At 41.6% G+C, this 20,432-nt stretch overlaps 1 pseudogene; it reads left to right on the top strand.

Annotated features, from left to right (window-relative positions):
- The first annotated feature begins 7,290 nt into the window (after nucleotides 1-7,290).
- LOC123099316 (cytochrome P450 86B1-like) lies at nucleotides 7,291-8,447 on the top strand (annotated as a pseudogene).
- The last annotated feature ends 11,985 nt before the right edge of the window (nucleotides 8,448-20,432 follow it).

Here is a 20,432-nt window from a genome sequence, read left to right as displayed (position 1 = left end):
GCGGGGACGGGTATGCTTGTTCGGGATCACCTTGGCGTTATTATTTTCAGCTCATGCAGATTTCTCGGAGGAAGTGAGGATGTTTTGGAAACAGAAATTCTTGTGCTGCAGGAAGGGATTTCATTGGCTTTGCAGTGGAGTAATTTACCTATTGATGTTGAATCAGACTGTTTGAAGGCGGTGGCTATGGTGAAGAGTAGTGAAACAAATCTATCAAAGTATTCTTTTATTATCAGAGAGATCAGTAAAGTATGGAGGAACGTGACTCTTCTATTACTCATATACGTCGTAGTGGCAATAGTGCTAGTCATTCCATGGCAAACTTTGGTAGGGCTAATGGTCGAACTATGGTTTGGCTAGGGTCCGGCCCAGAGGAAGTCCTTAATGTTGCTTTACGATATTGTACTCCCTAATTTTTGAGTAATAAAGAGTTATTTCGAAAAAAAAGCTATACGTGTCGTATGTCTGCCTTCACGTGTTCCTCCATTTTAGTTTTTGTCTGTGCTGGCCGACATGGTCGCGAAGACCGAACATGCCAATTGCCGTGTCGATGTGGCGGCGCCACTATGCGTAGTTGCCGGCGAGGAGGTCGAGGGTGATTGGGACATGACGGCGGATATCGATCGTTTGGAGAACCTACAAGAGGAGAGGGGACACGAGCGGTGCAGGTGCGACGGCAGCAACAGGGACGGCAATGAAGAGGGCTGGTGAAGGTAGTGTTGTGACTTTGGGAGCACCGGAGCAGTCAGCAGCAGGGGAGGCAGAAGGGCTAGAGGTGTCGCCCATAGCGGCGGAAGCGGGATCAACGACAAGAGCAAAGGGATTGATCTGGTCGGTGTTATCTGATACCATGATGAAAAGGAGGAAGAATATGGGATTCAACACACTTTGATTGGCTCTGCGGATATGACTATATGCAGTTTGCAGAGGGTGATCGTGGGCCACTACCAGGACAGATTGTGGGCAGCCTGCATGCCCACTACTCAGGTATATGCGCTGACTAGCTTACAAGGTGCCCACACCGTCTATACAAGTACATGGTATGTATACTGTTGAATAAGAACAACCTTGTTTTGCTTACCATAGCATCGATTTTGGCTGCCATGGCAGCGGTTTGAGGCTACCACTGAGTTTGTGCATGCATGATTTATTCTTTGGATGGTGTGAGATGTGTCGACCGTGGCACTGCACGTTTGTTTGTAACCCAGAATAACAGAAGGAAAGAAAACATTAAAGCCGCAAGTTGTGGACGGCGCAAAACACTTGTCTCCTGTGCGTGCGTGCGTGCGTGTGTGTGTGTTGGTGGGTGTGTGTGTGTGCGCGCCCGCGCGCATGGGCAGTATGCTCGACGGGAGCTTCGGTGAGCTGATTTCCAGCCAAGCATCAAAGCCTTGCTTCTAGGGGACCATGGCAAGTGGCAGACGACATTAGATGGCTGCCTCATCAAGCTCCAAAACGTCACCACCGCAGGAGTAGCGGTGCTTACTGATACATTCATTTTGCATCATGTTTTTCTATTGTTATTTATGATGTTTTTAGTCATTATTTCACTTTATGATGCAATTCTAATGTCTTTTGTCTTTTAATTTGCAAGATTTACATGAAGAAGTAGATTACCGACAGCTGGAATTCTGGACCTAAAAAGTTACAACAGAGATACCTTTTATACAAAGCTCCAAATGACATGAAACTTTATGAGGATTTTTTGTCGAATATATGGAAAATAGTGGAACAAATAAATACCAGAGGGGCCCCAGCAATTGCCCACAAGGCAACAGGGCACGATCACCCCCTGGGCGTGCCCTGATGCTTTGTGGGGCTCACTGCTGGCCTCTGACCCCCTCCTTCTGCTATATGAAGTCATTTGCCCTAAAATAATTAAAGAGGGGACTTTTGGGATGAAACACCGCCATCTTGAGGCGAAACTTAGGCAGGAGCTGTTTTGCCCTCCAGCAGAGTGATTCTGCCGGGAATATTTCCCTCCGAAAGGGGAAAATCGAAACCATCGAAATCACCAACATTCCTCTCATCGTGGAAGGACCAATCTTAATCAACATCTTCACCAGCATCATCTCATCTCAAACCCTAGTTCATCTCTGGTATTCAATATTTATCTCAAAATCTCATATTGGTACTTGTGGGTTACTAGTAGTGTTGATTACATCTTGTAGTTGATGTCAGTTGGTTTATTTGGCGGAAGATCATATGTTCAGATCCTTAATGCTATTCAAAACTCCTCTTATCTTGAAGATGAATATGATTTGTGAGTAGTTACATTTGTTTTTAGGACACGGGAGAAGTCTTGTTACAGGTAAGCTTGTGAATTTGGTATTCGTTCGACATTTTTTTACAATTTTCTTGAATCAGCGAACATTTCTAGACTGGACCAACAATGTTCTGAAAACTGGTGGAACAATTTATGAAATTCATGAATATTTTTCTATTTAACGAATATTTTTTGAAATGCATGATCATTTTTTGAATTAGCGAACATGTTATGACTGAATAAACTAATTTGTAAGTCACGAACAGTTTTTGAAGTTTTTGTATATTTTTCTATTCATGAACATTTTTTGAATTGCCGAAATTTTGTTTAATTTCATTATTTTTCTAATACACGAAATTTGAGTTGGCTTTGCAATTCGTGCAGTAGTTTAATCCAGCATTATGCATGGCGCAGTAAGTTTTGAGTTTCAACACTTGAAACTTATGTTTTTTGCATCTAAAATGCTAAGTTTTAACCAGTTTGAGAGATATAGTTTCAAGCAATTTTTTCTGTCAGTCGTAGACACAAAATAATGGATTTTTATCGGTCACTCGTACTAAGTTCCAAGCACTAAACCTTAACATATTTTTTCAAAATTCATCAAAATATATTTAAAATGGATCTTAAGTGGAAGCGTTGGTCGCGAGAAATACTAACATAAAAACAGAACTTAATTTTAAATTTTCCATAAAAAGATATAAAACTTTGAAAATCGAAAGCCAAAGTAAAAAAAAAACAGGCACCAGGGTCCTGAGTGCCCCCGAACTTACATTCCATGAATCCATATTCCAACGGATTCCTACATTCATCTCCCAACTGATGATTTATTGGGTTGGCCTCGGGAATTAGCTAGCTAGACGGAAGTAAGTACTAGACAGAGACAAGACGCAGCCTGTGTTCATCAACATCTGATGCAGCACGGCTGGTTTTACTCTGTCAAACTTGTCTATCTTTCCCACCATGCTGTGCACAAGCAAGTGGTTTATTCTTCAAGACGATACTCGGTCTGGTTCTTTGTAGTTTGCATATAAATTTTGTCCAAAGTCAAACTATCAATATTTAACCAAACATATTAAAAAAATATCAACATTCACAATGCCATATTAATATTGTTAGATTGCGGGAGTATTAATACCAATTCTAAGAGACTTGCACTCTGGATTTGTATTAGTAGCGGCCTGCATATGTATCCCATATTACACTCTTAAAAAAATCATACTTACTCCTTCCATCTATATAGGGCCTAATGCGTTTTTTAAGACCGTCTTTGACTATTGGTAAGATTAATAATAGATGAGATGTATAATATGAAGATTGTATCATTGAAAGCTCCTTTCATGACTAATTTGACGGTATGCTTTGTGTAACTTGCATTTCATATATTATTGCTCTAACATTTGGTCAAAGTTAGTCTCGAAAAATGCATTAGGCCCAATATAAATGGAAGGAGGGAGTATGAGATGCTTATTTATGGCATGAGGACTGAGTAAATTACTCTTGGAGTGTGTCGCCTTGTGAGAGGGAAATCTTTCCGCCGTCAAGCTACCGAGCGAACATGATACACGTCACCTACACAAATGGTCGCTCGAGAGCACTTTTTATATTTCTCACATAGAGCTTAAGTACGATTTTGAAAATCTTTTGTGGCATATATCCGGGCACATGGACTAATTTACTTGAGGCCATAGATAAAACCGTTACTTTATTTTTGTTGTTATCGTGTACAATACCATTCGTAAAAAAAATACTTGCTGTTACTAATTTCGACCCAAAGTGCATGTCCTTTCAAAAATTTACCATCCATGCTTTTTCTTAATTTGACTACTTACAAAGGAGCAAATACTGACGTCCAAAATATCATGCGCACCCCTTCGTTCCTAGGAACAGAAGGAGCTCATCTAGGGTTTTGTCAGCCTATCTTCGGCGCCGCCAACAGTCCGCCTCATCTCCTATGGTTCTAGGATCGTAAAGGTGCCGTGGATCCCCACCTTTGCTTGTGAGAGGGCTTCGTCTTGAGCTGTTTCTTTTTCCAGTTTTGTTAGGGTTTTGTGCCATGTACAGGAAGACGAAGCGGTGACGGTTTCCTGAAATGGAATAATATTCTCCCCACCTAGCCCCGGCCCCGGCAGTGCTTCTAGCATCGTCGGGGGGCGTGTGGTGGTGTGTCTTCGGCGGATCTTGTGGGATCCATCGGGGTTTGTCTTTGGTTGTTTCGCTTGGATATCATGTCCGTTCGTCTGTGTCAGTGTGTTTGCAGGTTAGATCCTTCCAATCTATACTTCTCTTCATTAGTGGCGTTTACTATTCCGGTGCACTAGTCTTATGGGGCCTTAGCATGATGACTTCCCGACAGTCTATTACGACAAGGTTTGCATGACTTCGGTGATGGAGGGGCGATGATGGCGGTGCACCTTCAGCTCACCCCAGTGTTTGTAGTCGTGGCTAGGTGGTCTACGGACCTGGATGCAATTTTTACGTTGGTGTTCTTTATACTACCTTGACAGTTGATGAGTAGATTGGATGTTTTCTCGCAAAAAAGAGAGTGATAATTCTAGAATTCACCTAGAGGATACTTCTACATTAATGTATAATTGTTTCATACGAGGCAATATGTCCAAATAAATATGCTTCCGGAATTTTTTTTATTTCTTTGAATATGGTTTTTTGTACCAATATGAAAGATAGGTCCACGGAATTCCAACAATGAACCTGAATTGTTCATCTCATTTTAATCCAATGGCTAAAAGAATTTAGTTTGTCACAATTAACTACACTTGCGTACTAACTCCAAGTATACACTCTTAAACGATGATAATTCAACTCTAATTGCCTGTGAACAATTGAGGAGGCATGGCAGACTTTATTTACCATATTATTTTTAATCATGCACCTAGTTCTGTAGTTTTTACCTCTTTTTAATAGTGGGTATTTCTAACCACACATATGAAATCGTGTCTTGACTATTTCGGTCGTTGCGACGTGTCTCGACTATTTTTCAGTAAGTAGTATTAAGGCATCTCCAACGCGGGCATTCAAACCGCGCGCATAAGTTGGGACCACGCTATCTGGACGTATTTTAACATTCAGCGCGGTCCTGTATGAGTCCGTCGACGGTCCGGACGCACTTTTGCACGTAAACCGGAGACAAAGTGAGGAGGGAGGGGGGTTGCGGGCATTTGAATTACTGCCTCGTCTACTTCTGACTGACCTGGCCAACCCAAAAATCCCACCCGCCTCCCCCTTGCTTTCCATTCATGCCGGCCTAGAGTATGCAGCGGCCGTCATTCATGCTCGCAATTTGACCAGAGGGGAAGGTGGCGCTGACGGACATGACCTCTCGGGCATCACGCTTCAATCCAGACGCCACACCCCGAGAAACCAACTTCGGCCACTGCGCTACATTGAAGCGGGCTGGTCGTCCTTTCACCTTTCCTGGATGCCTCTATTTAAGTTGTGCACCGGTGACACATAGAGCTGCACGCGCCCTCCCCGAGCATCGTCCCCCTCCTCCTTCCCCACCCCTTCCCGAGCCGTTCTTCTTCCTCCAGCCCAATGGCGATGCCGAAGGAGGTGGAAGTTCCTCGTCAGGCGGATCATGGCGCCCCCGCCGTTGCTCTCCGGGACCATATGCATCCACGGCGGCGGGCTCCTCGGGCGGCGAGGAGGATCAAGAGCCGCAATAGCGGCCCCGTCTCCTCGTAGAGGCTGCTCCGATGGATGAAGAATTTGTCCGTCAGATGGAAATCATGACAGAGTGCTTGCTATGTCAGATGGGTGCTTCGTCAGATGAATCTGGTCCGGTTTATTTGAACCGTGTTTGAAATGTATGTTGTTGGATGGCCGCCTCCCGTATCCGTGTTCGTGGACTGATCTCTTTTGTCCGTGGAAGGACGCCGGAGGGAATTTGCGGGACAGCGTGGAGATGCCCTTAGTAATCACATTAGCTAATTCTTTGTTGGAGTATATATATCTTATAGTATATAAATGGTGTGATGTTTGACTATTCTTTGTTGGAGTATGTGTTGTGATGTGTTTTGCCTAACGAGAAACGTGTGCAAGTGGCTGCAAGTACTACCTGTTAATGATGCTGTACAATGTGAAAACCTGTGCACTTCGGTCCTGGTAGTATATACATGAAGCCATGACCATGTCCATTGGAGCATACATCTAAGTAGTTGCATATTCCATGCTCCCGATAATATGTCGATTTGGTTCTCGCATTTGCAAGGGCTGCTCATCTCCATTGTCACATCCCTAGCTTTACCTTGCACTTGGACTAGCTTGGTTGTTGCATCATGTTTAAATTGAAGAAACATGAATTGAGCGAATCTGAAAGCCTCAAAATCTTTTTAAAAGAAGGACAAGAACCCTTTAAATTGCATTAAGTGAATCCAAAATGCCAAGCACTTGGACTAGCTTGGTTTGTTGCATCATGCTTAAATTGAAGAAGCATGTATTGATGGAATCTGAAAGCCTCAAAATCTTTTTAAAAGAAGGGCAAGAACCCTTTAATTTGCATTAAGTGAATACAAGGCATTTTGGATTCACTGAATGCAATTTAAAGGGTTCTTGCCATGCTTTTAAAAAGATTTTGAAGCTTTCAGATTCCCTCAATTCATGTTTCTTCAATTTGAACATGATGCAACAACCAAGGTAGTCCAAATGCAAGGTAAAGCTAGGGATGTGACATCCATGGCATTCGTGCTTGTTATTTCCCTGTACTTGTACTTCAGGTCCAGTAGTAGATCAAACAATCGGCTTCCCACAAACTGGCCAGTAGTTCACATGTTGCCTTCATTCATTACCAACATCTAGAACATGCATGACTATTTCGCTGCCGGCCTCGCCGAAGTTGGCCACAACTTCAGGGTACATATACCCCAAAGGAATATTTTCCTAACTTGCGACCCTGCGAACGTCCGTCACATCTTCACGACAAACTATACAAACTTTCCGAAGAGCCCGGAGTTTGGAGCCATCTTTGATATAATGGATGGAGGCATCTTCACCATCAATGATGAGCCATGGCGTCAGCAGCGCGCAAAATTCTAGAGCATGCTCAGCAGCCCACGGTTGGTTGCCACTATGGCGGCTTGCTGCCGTGACAAGGTGGAGAATGGCCTCCTCCCCTTGTTTACCCACATGTAGAGCACTAGCACTTCATTTGACATGCAAGAAGTGCTTTCAAGGTTTGTATTTGACCTGTCTGCCAAGCGTCTGTTCGGCGTAGACCCTGGCCTTCTGTCCTTGGAAATGCCGCCCATGGACGTTGGGGTCGCCATGGACACGGTCATGGAAGTAGGCTTTTTCCGGCACGTCATAGCAGCCTCATGCTGGAAGGCTATGAGGAGGCTAAACATTGGCCCTGAGAAAAAGCTCAATGCGGCACACAAGGTGATACGAGAGTTCTTCATGGAGATGATCGAGAGGAAAAAGATCAATGGAGCACCTGTTTGTAATGACGGGGAGCAAGAGCGTGTGGACATTTTGTTTTCCTACATCAATGACCCAGACTACGCTGACAATGACTTGCTCCGTGCAAATCTCGTTAGCCAAATGCTTGCTCGGAGGTACACAATTGGCACTACCTTGCCATGGATCTTCTACAACCTCGCCCAAAAACCTAGTGTTGTGTCAACCATCCGCATTGAACTCTCACCCATGTATCACACAAAGTAGCCACGGGTGCAAGTGCCATGATGATCTTTGAACCAGAGGAGACCAAATCTTTGGTCTCTCTGAAAGCTGCTTTATATGAGACTCTGAGGTTGTACCCATCGGCGCCAATAGAGCGCAAGATAGTGGCTGCCGATGATATCATGCCGAGTGGCCATAAAGTGCACGCCAGCGACACCGTACCATCCTTATTTCTCTCCACTCCATGGGGAGAATGGAGGACATATGGGGTAAAGACTGCAACGACTATAACCCACAAAGGTGGCTCTCGAAGGACGGAAGCAAACTGAGGTATATACCATCTCACAAGTTCTTGTCCATCAACTCGGGCCCGAGGATGTGCCCCGGAAATGATATCGCTGTTCTGCAGATGAAAGCCTTTGTCGCCTTAGTGGTGTGGAACTTCGATTTAGAGGTGGTGGAAGGACAAAGCATCCAACCCAAGTTGTCTTGTACACTGCGGATGAAAAATGGGCTCATGATGGTGTTGAAGCGAGCAACATAACATTAGGCTCTCTTTACATGTAAACGCAGACGGAAGTGCACATGCGCATGAATATGCACTAACATTTGTGCATCCACATATCATGTAATAGGCTGGAGATTATTATTCTAGTACGTTTGCCACGAAAATAATAAATAAAGAGTGGGATACTAATTACCTTGATTTTCTACTTTATGAATGTATGTCACGCTGGAGGGCTCCGTGTGTGTGTAACAAGAAAAATCAATTTTTTTCTGTCCATTTCTTGCTATACGGCGACCAACGTGAACCCTCTTGTTGCTAGCCACTCCTTATACTTGTCATTTCCTGCGTCAGTGATAAATACAGTATCAGTCCTTATACTTGTCACGGAAACTCACTTAAGTCCTCGTACTGACAAAACACAGACTTTGCACACTGTACTTGGCCGCACTCAGTTAAGTATGAAATCAATCCAGGCGAGCGAAAAAACGCTGACGTGGACAGCCACGTAATCAGTAGGTGACCGAAGCGGTGCATCCATCCCGGACTTCCGCATGGTGTTCGCACTAGTAGAAAAAGGGTGCCGGTTCAAACGGCTAGGCGGGAGGAGATCTTTAGTATCGGTTCGGAGCGAACTTGTAGTACCGGTTCATGCCACGAACCGGTACAACCGGTACTAAAGAGGCTGGGGCCCGGCCAGCCCCTTTAGTACCGGTCCGTAGCATGAACCGGTAGTAAAGAGGTTGTGGCAGGCTGTTTTTAGTCCCACCTTGCTCCCCTAGCAAAATTTTTACCACCTTAAATATGTTAACTCTCAACCTATCACAAGTACTTGGTCTTCATTGAACTCTATGTGTAGAATTTGTGGTCGCAATATGAGTCTTTACCGGTTTCTAAACTGTTGAGGACTCATATTGACAATTCAGATTGTACACAAAAAGATCATTGATAATCAATGTATTTTTTTATGATAATCAATGTTTTTCAAACTTATTTGAACTCCAGCCTTTTTTGCATTCAGTATGCAGCATTGAAAGCGACGTCATCAATTTCCAACACGTTCTGACATCATTTGCTGTTTTCAGTCATTTACCGATTTGTTTAGAGAGCTAAATGACCGTGAAATTGAAAATCACTACAAAATGAACTCTGAAAATGTTGGAACTTGGCATGGTATCATTATTTCACCCGCATAACATGTGCAAAAGAGTAGATAGCGTCACGGCGAAAACTGGACGCACCTCGTGTACAAACTGGACAATCTCTTCCGGAGTATATCATGGTTTCGGACGAGAACTCATCTGTTACACGGACAGTTCAATGTTTTTTAAACTTATTTGAACTCCAGCCTATTTTTGCGTTCAGTACGCAGCATTCAAACCGACGTCATCAATTTCCAACACGTTCTGACATCATTTGCAGTTTTTCAATCATTTACCGATTTGTTTAGAGAGCTAAATGACCGTGAAATTAAAAATCACTACAAAATGAACTCTGAAAATGTTGGAACATGGCATGGTATCATCATTTCACCCGCATAGCATGTGCAAAAGAGTAGAGAGGGTCACGGCGAAAACTGGACGCACCTCGTGTACAAACTGGATAATCTCTTCTGGAGTATCAGGGTTTCGGACGCGAACTCATCTATTACACGAGCACTTCAATGTTTTTTAAACTTATTTGAACTCCAGCCTATTTTTGCGTTCAGTATGCAGCATTCAAAGCGACGTCATCAATTTACAACACGTTATGACATCATTTGCTATTTTTCAGTCATTTACCGATTTGTTTAGAGAGCTAAATGACCGTGAAATTGAAAATCACTACAAAATGAACTCTGAAAATTACTCAAAAATAAATAGAAGAAAATAAATAATGCAGAAAAGAAAAAAACTATATAAAAAATTTGTTGGGGCGCTGCCCAGTGGGCCTGCCAGACCTAGGGTGTGCAAATTCAGGTCCAGAAGGGCCAGCAAGCTCACAGGGCAGCGCGCCATAGTTAGGCCCAGAAGCCTGCTATATAGAGAACTTCGAAGGAGCAGCCGCGACTGGGATTATAAACCAGTGCGGCCGCCCTTTGCTCGGCGAGGTGGGACTAAACATTGTGCACCGTCGGTGGCAGCGCACAACCATTAGTACCGGTTGGTGGCTCCAACCGGTACTAATGAGTGGGCCTTTAGTACCGGTTCGTGGCACGAACCGGTACTAAAGGGGTCGTTTCCCGCCCCTTGGCCTGGCGAAAATTGGCCTTTAGTACCGGTTGGTGGCTCCAACCGGTACTAAAGGCCCCTCCTATATATATGGCACTTACGAAAAATTCAGTTTCATCGACCACCACTTCTTCTCCAACTTCTTCGCGCGACATCGGCGCCGCCCTCGCAGTCCCCGCCGCCCCCGCCGCGCGCCGTCGCCCCCGCCGCCCGTCATCGCCGTCACCGCTGTCGCCCCCGCCGCCCGTCGCTGCCGCCTCGTACTACGTCGCCGTCTCGATCGCGCCGTCGCCCCCGGCCCGCCGCTCGTCGTTGCGCCGTCCCCGTCGCATCGCCGTCTCGCGCCGCCGCCCGTACGCCCCCCCGCTCGTACACACACACACATACACACACACACATATTGTTTTTACTTATTTTCTGTTTTCTGTTGTTTAGATTAATGTTAGATAAATTACGTAGATAAGAATGTTAGATTGTTAATGTTAGATGAATTATATGGAAAATATGTTAAATATTAATGTCAATTTTAGCTGAATTAGCTAAATATTAATTAGGTATATATATATGAGATTTGAACTAGTTGAATTAATATAACTAGTTTATTTTTAGTATGAAAATTAATAGAACAAGTTTATTTTTAGTAAGAAAATTTAGGTATATGAGATTATTTGAACTAGTTGAATTAATATAACTAGATTATTTTTAGTAAATGCTTAGTTGAACTAGTTGAATTAGTAGAACTAGTTTATTTTTAGTAAGAAAATTTAGCTATATGAGATTTGATGATCTAATTAAAATATTACTATATATAGCTACTTTATATATCTTAGTAAGAAAATTTATAGAACTAGTTTATTTTTAGTAAATTCTTAGTTGAATTAATAGAACTAGTTTATTTTTAGTTATTAAATTTAGATATCTGAGATTTGACGATCTAATTAAAATATTACTATATAGAACTAGCTACTTTATTTTAGTAAGAAAATTAATAGAACAAGTTTATTTTTATTAAATGCTTAGTTGAATTAATAGAACTAGTTGAATTAATAGAAGTACTTGAATTAGTTGAATTAATAGAACTAGTAAGTGTTTAATGTTTCACCTATATGAACATAGGAAATGTCGTCTGACGACGAAAAAGATTACATTAAGTGCGAATACTGTGAAGACCAGCGCGGCGTGTGCGACAGAAATTTCTTTGTTGATGATATGCGCTTCAGCATCAAGCTGGATGAGACCTTCAAAGTGGATATAGTAAGTCACAACGACAAGTCTTTTTTCGTAATTAAGCATGACTTATATATGCTTCATTTGCTTCAACTTGTAATTTTAAATTTTCACTATTCTACTAGCGCATCCCCTGCCATGCAATAATTTTTGTCTTGGATAAGATAGGTTTCAGTGCTATGGAAACTATGGAGGTGAAGAAAGTTTACCAGAAAACCGAGCATGGTTGTATGAAGTCTGGTAACCGTATGTATGCTAATATTCTCCAGACAAATGGCTCGGCTCTTCCCTTCAGCACCACCTTAGACGCTATGTGTATACTTCTCGTAAACATGCTGGACAGCTGATGGACTCTTCATCTCTCTTCTCTCTCTCACACACACGCTCTCTCATCTTCTCACTTATTGCTTTCTCTAGTAGATGGTTTGAAGCTGCAACAACCAGCAGCAGGAGGTCCTATTTATAGGGTTGATTGTGGGTTGAATGCTAGAAAAATATCGCAGCCGCGGTGACCCTTCCAGCTGACCTTTGGAGCTGGTAAAAATATTTGGCTGCTGCCCCTATAGCTAGTGCAAAGGCCTAATCAACCTGGCCACCATAGGAAGAGTCCACGTATAGGACTAGAATGTCCAAGAGACTACATGCATGCCACGGCAACCTCCACGTACACATAGATTTTTACTTAGCTAGCAAGGACAGTACATACGTGTGCATTCTCATCATGACATGAATGCACCTAGTTGATTTGGAGTTCTAGTACTAGGAAATATCTACCGATCTATCATCTCTACCTGACCCAATTCCATCTAGTCTAATTCCATGTTAACTCCCTTAATTATCTAGATTGTACTACCATCTATTTTTTTTTTGCAAGGTTATACTACCATCTATTACCACATACAAACACCACCACGTGAGTGTATGGTTGCTAGTCTCACGTGCACAAATGCACACCCTATCTAATTGTGTGGATATTCCATCTATTATTGTAGGGAGAAAAATACATGTCTATTATATTTCTTTGAAACAGTGCTCAATCATTTATTTAAAGAAGTAATACAGATTTAATTATTCATCTTAACTTAAGAACAAAAAATAATAACCCTAATCCGGGTTATTACATCCTTCCCACCTTATAAGAATTTTGTCCCCGAAATTCAACACAAAACATTTACACTATTTTTTTAGTGGCCAAATATCCTCCGATAATAATTGAGACAGCTTATTTAATGCATGCTCAGTAATTAATTAGAAATAATGCAAACAAGATTTGCAATATTTTCTACAATTCATGGATATATCTGTTATAACATAAGTTGGCAACACTAAACATATTATTTGGTAAGGTCATTAACAAACATTAACAAAAATGATAGATGGTGGTATAGCAATTGTCCCATTACTAGATAAATATCACCAGTTGTCTTAAACAAGAAAATATACACAAATAACAAGTCATGAGTTAATCTAGCAAAATGTCTATTTATTTCCCATGCATCCTCAAATTTCACCAATAATATGTACGCTATATTTTTATTTGCCTGGATATCTGTCGAAACTATTCATGAGTACCAACACACAAACTAGTTGAGACAAGATATGAAAATAAAATCTTCATACCTGTCACACAACACAAATATAATGTGACAAAATTTATTGCCATGAATCATTTTAGTTTATACGGTTCCTCAAAGGTCTAATAATGGTGTAAGCACTTCTTCTTTGCTACCAATTGATAAAAACATTATTTCTTTAACAATAATTAGCCACGAGTATATTCGACGATCTACTCATTTATCCCAGCGCAACCTAAAAACCTAGAGCTCTGATACCACTTTAACTGTCACGCCCCCAAGACCGGGCCTAGGCAAGACAGCCGCCGCGCGCCTATAGACCAAGAGGCCTATAGCCACGCAAGGCGTGATTAAGCAGGCATAAACCAGCAGTGGATCACAAAAGCTCATATATCTGCTTTTACAAATTCTTTACATTTACAAACGTCTCAAATAAATCAATCTATAATCGCTTCCCACCCACTGGTCCAGCCTATTCTTCTATGACATCTTCTGGGCATACTTAAGTTGCATCGTCTGAATCTAAAAAACAAAGGAAGCAAGGGTGAGTACGGCAAGTCATACTCAGCAAGCAGATACTTCACGTATTCGACAAAAAGTATAGTATGAGGATGTAGATCAAGAGATGAACTGAATTCAAAGGATAAACAAGGTAATAATACTCGGGACATATTTCAATGGCGAAAACGAACAAGGAAATTATTGGCGTCACACATGACCGCAAGCTTCCCAACCCGGGAGTCACAGGGGTGAAATTTCACACTTTTACGCTCTTAAGAGGGGTACTCCGACGTCGACAGCCTCGACTAGAACCACACAGGTTCCAGAAGAGCAGAGCTCTTGTACCCACTAAGACTCGGACACCTGGACCTACTGATGTCGGTCGCTCCTACGGATCCATCACCGACACGTTCCCGAACAAGGTCCGTCCTTAGCAGAGAACTTAGACAGTCCCATACCTGAACTGTGACCGGTACAATACGTTTTCCGTCGTGACACCAATATAGATGGACAGAATATGACATGTGGCTGGATCAGCTATAGGATCACTGAAATATCAGTCAAGACAATAAACCCATGCCTTTACATGAGTCCCTCTCATATCAGACTTTCCATCAACAAATGGATCATCAAGGACAACATGTCCTTCAACAAATGGATTATCAAGGACAACATGTCCTTCTCAAATAAAAGAGGAATCAACAGAGGATAAATAAGATTCAAGGTGCAACAATATAATCAGATACTCAAGGGAGACAACAATAAGGCATGATCAGGGAGTCTAGCAAAGCAGCTACTTGCCTCGGAAAACTAGATTTCTCCTCTAGAATAATACTCTGTCAGCAGATAAACCCCATCATCGTTGTATGAAGTCTGGTAACCGTATGTATGCTAATATTCTCCAGACAAATGGCTCGGCTCTTCCCTTCAGCACCACCTTAGACGCTATGTGTATACTTCTCGTAAACATGCTGGACAGCTGATGGATTCTTCATCTCTCTTCTCTCTCTCACACACACGCTCTCTCATCTTCTCACTTATTGCTTTCTCTAGTAGATGGTTTGAAGCTGCAACAACCAGCAGCAGGAGGTCCTATTTATAGGGTTGATTGTGGGTTGAATGCTAGAAAAATATCGCAGCCGCGGTGACCCTTCCAGCTGACCTTTGGAGCTGGTAAAAATATTTGGCTGCTGCCCCTATAGCTAGTGCAAAGGCCTAATCAACCTGGCCACCATAGGAAGAGTCCACGTATATGACTAGAATGTCCAAGAGACTACATGCATGCCACGGCAACCTCCACGTACACATAGATTTTTACTTAGCTAGCAAGGACAGTACATACGCGTGCATTCTCATCATGACATGCATGCACCTAGTTGATTTGGAGTTCTAGTACTAGGAAATATCTACCGATCTATCATCTCTACCTGACCCAATTCCATCTAGTCTAATTCCATGTTAACTCCCTTAATTATCTAGATTGTACTACCATCTATTTTTTTGCAAGGTTATACTACCATCTATTACCACATACAAACACCACCACGTGAGTGTATGGTTGCTAGTCTCACGTGCACAAATGCACACCCTATCTAATTGTGTGGATATTCCATCTATTATTGCAGGGAGAAAAATACATGTCTATTATATTTCTTTGAAACAGTGCTCAATCATTTATTTAAAGAAGCAATACAGATTTAATTATTCATCTTAACTTAAGAACAAAAAATAATAACCCTAAAATCCGGGTTATTACATCCTTCCCACCTTATAAGAATTTTGTCCCCGAAATTCAACACAAAACATTTACACTATTTTTTTAGTGGCCAAATATCCTCCGATAATAATTGAGACAGCTTATTTAATGCATGCTCAAGAATTAATTAGAAATAATGCAAACAAGATTTGCAATATTTTCTACAATTCATGGATATATCTGTTATAACATAAGTTGGCAACACTAAACATATTATTTGGTAAGGTCATTAACAAACATTAACAAAAATGATAGATGGTGGTATAGCAATTGTCCCATTACTAGATAAATATCACCAGTTGTCTTAAACAAGAAAATATACACAAATAACAAGTCATGAGTTAATCTAGCAAAATGTCTATTTATTTCCCATGCATCCTCAAATTTCACCAATAATATGTACGCTATATTTTATTTGCCTGGATATCTGTCGAAACTATTCATGAGTACCAACACACAAACTAGTTGAGACAAGATATGAAAATAAAATCTTCATACCTGTCACACAACACAAATATAATGTGACAAAATTTATTGCCATGAATCATTTTAGTTTATACGGTTCCTCAAAGGTCTAATAATGGTGTAAGCACTTCTTCTTTGCTACCAATTGATAAAAACATTATTTCTTTAACAATAATTAGCCACGAGTATATTCGACGATCTACTCATTTATCCCAGCGCAACCTAAAAACCTAGAGCTCTGATACCACTTTAACTGTCACGCCCCAAGACCGGGCCTAGGCAAGACAGCCGCCGCGCGCCTATAGACCAAGAGGCCTATAGCCACGCAAGGCGTGATTAAGCAGGCATAAACCAGCAGTGGATCACAAAAGCTCATATATCTGCTTTTACAAATTCTTTACATTTACAAACGTCTCAAATAAATCAATCTATAATCGCTTCCCACCCACTGGTCCAGCCTATTCTTCTATGACATCTTCTGGGCATACTTAAGTTGCATCGTCTGAATCTAAAAACAAAGGAAGCAAGGGTGAGTACGACAAGTCATACTCAGCAAGCAGATACTTCACGTATTCAACAAAAAGAATAGTATGAGGATGTAGATCAACAGATGAACTGAATTCAAAGGATAAACAAGGTAATAATACTCGGGACATATTTCAATGGCGAAAACGAACAAGGAAATTATTGGCGTCACACATGACCGCAAGCTTCCCAACCCGGGAGTCACAGGGGTGAAATTTCACACTTTTACGCTCTTAAGAGGGGTACTCCGACGTCGACAGCCTCGACTAGAACCACACAGGTTCCAGAAGAGCAGAGCTCTTGTACCCACTAAGACTCGGACACCTGGACCTACTGATGTCGGTCGCTCCTACGGATCCATCACCGACACGTTCCCGAACAAGGTCCGTCCTTAGCAGAGAACTTAGACAGTCCCATACCTGAACTGTGACCGGTACAATACGTTTGCCGTCGTGACACCAATATAGATGGACAGAATATGACATGTGGCTGGATCAGCTATAGGATCACTGAAATATCAGTCAAGACAATAAACCCATGCCTTTACATGAGTCCCTCTCATATCAGACTTTCCATCAACAAATGGATCATCAAGGACAACATGTCCTTCAACAAATGGATTATCAAGGACAACATGTCCTTCTCAAATAAAAGAGGAATCAACAGAGGATAAATAAGATTCAAGGTGCAACAATATAATCAGATACTCAAGGGAGACAACAATAAGGCATGATCAGGGAGTCTAGCAAAGCAGCTACTTGCCTCGGAAAACTAGATTTCTCCTCTAGAATAATACTCTGTCAGCAGATAACCCCATCATCGTTGTATGAAGTCTGGTAACCGTATGTATGCTAATATTCTCCAGACAAATGGCTCGGCTCTTCCCCTTCAGCACCACCTTAGACGCTATGTGTATACTTCTCGTAAACATGCTGGACAGCTGATGGATTCTTCATCTCTCTTCTCTCTCTCACACACACGCTCTCTCATCTTCTCACTTATTGCTTTCTCTAGTAGATGGTTTGAAGCTGCAACAACCAGCAGCAGGAGGTCCTATTTATAGGGTTGATTGTGGGTTGAATGCTAGAAAAATATCGCAGCCGCGGTGACCCTTCCAGCTGACCTTTGGAGCTGGTAAAAATATTTGGCTGCTGCCCCTATAGCTAGTGCAAAGGCCTAATCAACCTGGCCACCATAGGAAGAGTCCACGTATATGACTAGAATGTCCAAGAGACTACATGCATGCCACGGCAACCTCCACGTACACATAGATTTTTACTTAGCTAGCAAGGACAGTACATACGTGTGCATTCTCATCATGACATGCATGCACCTAGTTGATTTGGAGTTCTAGTACTAGGAAATATCTACCGATCTATCATCTCTACCTGACCCAATTCCATCTAGTCTAATTCCATGTTAACTCCCTTAATTATCTAGATTGTACTACCATCTATTTTTTTTGCAAGGTTATACTACCATCTATTACCACATACAAACACCACCACGTGAGTGTATGGATGCTAGTCTCACGTGCACAAATGCACACCCTATCTAATTGTGTGGATATTCCATCTATTATTGCAGGGAGAAAAATACATGTCTATTATATTTCTTTGAAACAGTGCTCAATCATTTATTTAAAGAAGTAATACAGATTTAATTATTCATCTTAACTTAAGAACAAAAAATAATAACCCTAAAAATCCGGGTTATTACATCCTTCCCACCTTATAAGAATTTTGTCCCCGAAATTCAACACAAAACATTTACACTATTTTTTTAGTGGCCAAATATCCTCCGATAATAATTGAGACAGCTTATTTAATGCATGCTCAATAATTAATTAGAAATAATGCAAACAAGATTTGCAATATTTTCTACAATTCATGGATATATCTGTTATAACATAAGTTGGCAACACTAAACATATTATTTGGTAAGGTCATTAACAAACATTAACAAAAATGATAGATGGTGGTATAGCAATTGTCCCATTACTAGATAAATATCACCAGTTGTCTTAAACGAGAAAATATACACAAATAACAAGTCATGAGTTAATCTAGCAAAATGTCTATTTATTTCCCATGCATCCTCAAATTTCACCAATAATATGTACGCTATATTTTTATTTGCCTGGATATCTGTCGAAACTATTCATGAGTACCAACACACAAACTAGTTGAGACAAGATATGAAAATAAAATCTTCATACCTGTCACACAACACAAATATAATGTGACAAAATTTATTGCCATGAATCATTTTAGTTTATACGGTTCCTCAAAGGTCTAATAATGGTGTAAGCACTTCTTCTTTGCTACCAATTGATAAAAACATTATTTCTTTAACAATAATTAGCCACGAGTATATTCGACGATCTACTCATTTATCCCAGCGCAACCTAAAACCTAGAGCTCTGATACCACTTTAACTGTCACGCCCCAAGACCGGGCCTAGGCAAGACAGCCGCCGCGCGCCTATAGACCAAGAGGCCTATAGCCACGCAAGGCGTGATTAAGCAGGCATAAACCAGCAGTGGATCACAAAAGCTCATATATCTGCTTTTACAAATTCTTTACATTTACAAACGTCTCAAATAAATCAATCTATAATCGCTTCCCACCCACTGGTCCAGCCTATTCTTCTATGACATCTTCTGGGCATACTTAAGTTGCATCGTCTGAATCTAAAAACAAAGGAAGCAAGGGTGAGTACGACAAGTCATACTCAGCAAGCAGATACTTCACGTATTCGACAAAAAGTATAGTATGAGGATGTAGATCAAGAGATGAACTGAATTCAAAGGATAAACAAGGTAATAATACTCGGGACATATTTCAATGGCGAAAACGAACAAGGAAATTATTGGCGTCACACATGACCGCAAGCTTCCCAACCCGGGAGTCACAGGGGTGAAATTTCACACTTTTACGCTCTTAAGAGGGGTACTCCGACGTCGACAGCCTCGACTAGAACCACACAGGTTCCAGAAGAGCAGAGCTCTTGTACCCACTAAGACTCGGACACCTGGACCTACTGATGTCGGTCGCTCCTACGGATCCATCACCGACACGTTCCCGAACAAGGTCCATCCTTAGCAGAGAACTTAGACAGTCCCATACCTGAACTGTGACCGGTACAATACGTTTGCCGTCGTGACACCAATATAGATGGACAGAATATGACATGTGGCTGGATCAGCTATAGGATCACTGAAATATCAGTCAAGACAATAAACCCATGCCTTTACATGAGTCCCTCTCATATCAGACTTTCCATCAACAAATGGATCATCAAGGACAACATGTCCTTCAACAAATGGATTATCAAGGACAACATGTCCTTCTCAAATAAAAGAGGAATCAACAGAGGATAAATAAGATTCAAGGTGCAACAATATAATCAGATACTCAAGGGAGACAACAATAAGGCATGATCAGGGAGTCTAGCAAAGCAGCTACTTGCCTCGGAAAACTAGATTTCTCCTCTAGAATAATACTCTGTCAGCAGATAAACCCCATCATCGTTGTATGAAGTCTGGTAACCGTATGTATGCTAATATTCTCCAGACAAATGGCTCGGCTCTTCCCCTTCAGCACCACCTTAGACGCTATGTGTATACTTCTCGTAAACATGCTGGACAGCTGATGGATTCTTCATCTCTCTTCTCTCTCTCACACACACGCTCTCTCATCTTCTCACTTATTGCTTTCTCTAGTAGATGGTTTGAAGCTGCAACAACCAGCAGCAGGAGGTCCTA

The sequence above is a fragment of the Triticum aestivum genome, chromosome 4D, assembly GCF_018294505.1.
Source record: "Triticum aestivum cultivar Chinese Spring chromosome 4D, IWGSC CS RefSeq v2.1, whole genome shotgun sequence".
Taxonomy (NCBI): domain Eukaryota; kingdom Viridiplantae; phylum Streptophyta; class Magnoliopsida; order Poales; family Poaceae; genus Triticum; species Triticum aestivum.
This window is presented reverse-complemented; position numbering and strand designations above follow the sequence as displayed.